General features: G+C 31.9%; 1 pseudogene; it reads right to left on the bottom strand.

Annotated features, from left to right (window-relative positions):
- Nucleotides 1–4: 4 nt before the first annotated feature.
- Nucleotides 5–825, bottom strand: LOC111031601 (annotated as a pseudogene).
- Between the last annotated feature and the right edge of the window lie 2133 nt (nt 826–2958).

The raw sequence follows: 2958 nt of genomic DNA, 5'->3' as shown, positions 1-2958 counted from the left end.
TCTTAATTTTTATGTAATTTTGGTCGTTTTTGAACACTAGTTGTAGGTGTATCATCATCACTGCAATGTACCTATTTGAATAACACGACATCGAAATAATTTATATAGAAAAATAATCTATTATTATGTTTTATAATTGTTTAAAATATATACCTGATTAGCAGCGTTTATTTCATCTGCTTCTTTTTTTGATTTGTTATCTTCATCTGATATTGATTCAATATCATCTTCATCAATAGCTTCCATCGCATTAAGGCATGAATTTCCTTTGCAGTATCCGCAGATCGTGGAACATTTTAAACCATGTTTTCGGCATCCACAACTAGCAGTGCATCCTTTTGTGCAGTTACACGAAATTAAATTTAGTAAGATTTCGGGAATCAGAGGACCTTTTAAGGGTATTGGCAATAATAAGTCACTTTTTAGATGCCAACCCCATTCTACTGGTATTTTTTCATTTCCCAGCCACATTTGAATTTGATGGTAAACTCGAAATGAATGTTCTCGCGCAGCTGCTTCAGAAGGTGGAATTGTTAATAACACATTTTTACTGCTGGATACGTTTTTTGCGAAACATTGATAACGGTAGTTATTGAGGTTCGTTTCTTTTTCACTGGCATTGTATAGTGCAAGAATAAACATTTCACCTGCCTTACATATATTATCTTTACTTGCAATAGGATCGTAAAATGTTTCTATTGAGTGTAATAAATAAGGCCGCTTCTCAACAATATTAAAACACTGTACTTTACCTTTTCTATAAAATGAGGAAGTCGTGTCACAACCACAAAATGCATGTACAAATAAAATTGATTTTTTTGTATCTTTTTGTGATTGTAAGCTATTAGTTGAATAAATTCTTCTTTCAATTGTACCTTTTCCCGGTTTCATGAAAAAAATGTTATTGGTTGTAGAAGCCAGGCCTGTTAGAATAATTAATAAGTCAATATCTTCACCAACTATTACAACTGTTTCATTTGTTAACGATAAATCAATGGCAGTATTCACGATCAAAGTATCTGCATCGTCTAAGGCTTGATTCACAGTTATATTAGATTTTTCAAATTTGTTTGTTAACATGTGAATTAATCTTGTTTTATTTTTTTCATTTGCTAAAAATAACTCTTGGTTAACTGTACTCCGCATTGTTTCATTAAATATTATTTCCATAGAACATGTTTTATTGGATCGCTTTAGGCGTTCTACATTTTTTGTGTTCTGTGAACTTTTTTCATACCCATCAAAAATGATAACGGACTTTTCTCCGTAATTTTTTTTAACATATGATATGTAAGAATCACAAATATTACCAAAAGTTTGATTTGATGGCCATATAACTCGGTGTAATAGGTACCCACCATCAACAACACAAATATAGTTTGATAATTCCATATTTACAACAGGTGTGAACATTTTATACATTAATGATTTTTGACTTTTTCTCATCTCTAATTCATTAAAAATTGAAAGAGGATAAGGGGCTAACTCATATTTCAAATATTCCTTTAGTTCTTCATCACTTTTTTTAATGAACGAAATACGTTGAAATAATAACAGTGGATCAATCGGAGTTACTTCGCCATTAACTTTAATTGAGGAATTTAAGCTGGCTAGCGTCAAAACACGGCTAGTTCTTTTTAGTGATACATCACTGAAATGTTTGCCTACTATAGAGTCCATTGAAACTCTACCAATTTCAACGGCTTCATGACAATTAATAGAAGCATCGCCAATTAGTCCACTAAATATAGACATAATTACTTTACATTCCGGAAATGGATAATAAGAAGATAGCCAATTGGTCAGTTTTACTATGTCAGAATTGTCCCTCTTCATTCTTGCACTTCTTAGTTCAACGTGTTGCTCTGAAAAAACCATACTTAAACTACAGAAATCCTCAAGACTCTGACATACTTCATTGACTGGACTCATATTTTGTGTCCACTTCATAATAACACTGTCACTTATGCCACGTCCGTGGGTTAACCCCCCTGAGCTTTTCATCAATCGCATAAGTGTCTGTTCTATTGTCATATCAGACCACACACCCGACCAAAACTTATCAGTTCGTTTAATGGTAAAATATCCTTCGCTAGTGAATTTTTGAAATTCTTCCTTTTCCATTTTGAATTCTAACTTATACATATCTTGTAAATATATATGTGAAGCTTTAGCATAAGGGAAATGTCCACTAGCATGAAAATATGGAATCATTTTTTGAACACACTGTAAATGAAGTTTCCAATCCCCTATTCGTTCAGCCATTACAAAATGTTTCATTAGAGTTACCATATTAAAATATTGAACCCATAGTTTTGAAGTTGGGCCTCTTTTTTCGAGGTTTTTTAGGCATTCATTAAAGCGAGTGTGTAAAATTGTCATGTCTACAACAGTTTGCCCATATTTTGGGGGATCATTTTGAAAATTATTTAAATTATTTACAATATCATGGTAATCTTCCGTATTTAAATTTAGTTCTTTGAAAATAAGTTTACCCAATACTAATTGTACTAATACATGTCCCCTAAAACTTCTCGAGTACGCATGACCTGTTAACATTTTATCAACAGAAATGGGAGCATAAATTGTGCTGAGTAAATCTTTTAGTCCACTCCCAGCCATTAAAAAACCAATGCATCCAAGAAAAGACATAAGTAAGTGAAAGCCTCCTAAGCGAACAATAATATTAGAAATGTTTGTATTTTGTTCACAACTTGCTACTATATCACGTGCTTTAATATAAAGTGGTTGATCGAATGTAACAAAACACGTTTTTTGGTTGAACTCAGAAATATTTTTCGATGCAAAGTCCAAAACAGAGTATATAGTATTGTAATTACTAGGTGATTGGTTAACAAATGGTAAAAACAATACTTGAGATTTTTCATAAGGTAAGTTTTGTGTTATTCTATCCATAAAACCACTCCAATTAGGAATATTAATTAATGTCAAGTGTTT

The sequence above is a fragment of the Myzus persicae genome, unplaced genomic scaffold (assembly GCF_001856785.1).
Source record: "Myzus persicae strain clone G006 unplaced genomic scaffold, MPER_G0061.0, whole genome shotgun sequence".
Taxonomy (NCBI): Eukaryota; Metazoa; Arthropoda; class Insecta; order Hemiptera; family Aphididae; genus Myzus; species Myzus persicae.
Note: the sequence above shows the minus strand (reverse complement) of the source record. Positions and strands in the feature narration are given on the sequence as shown.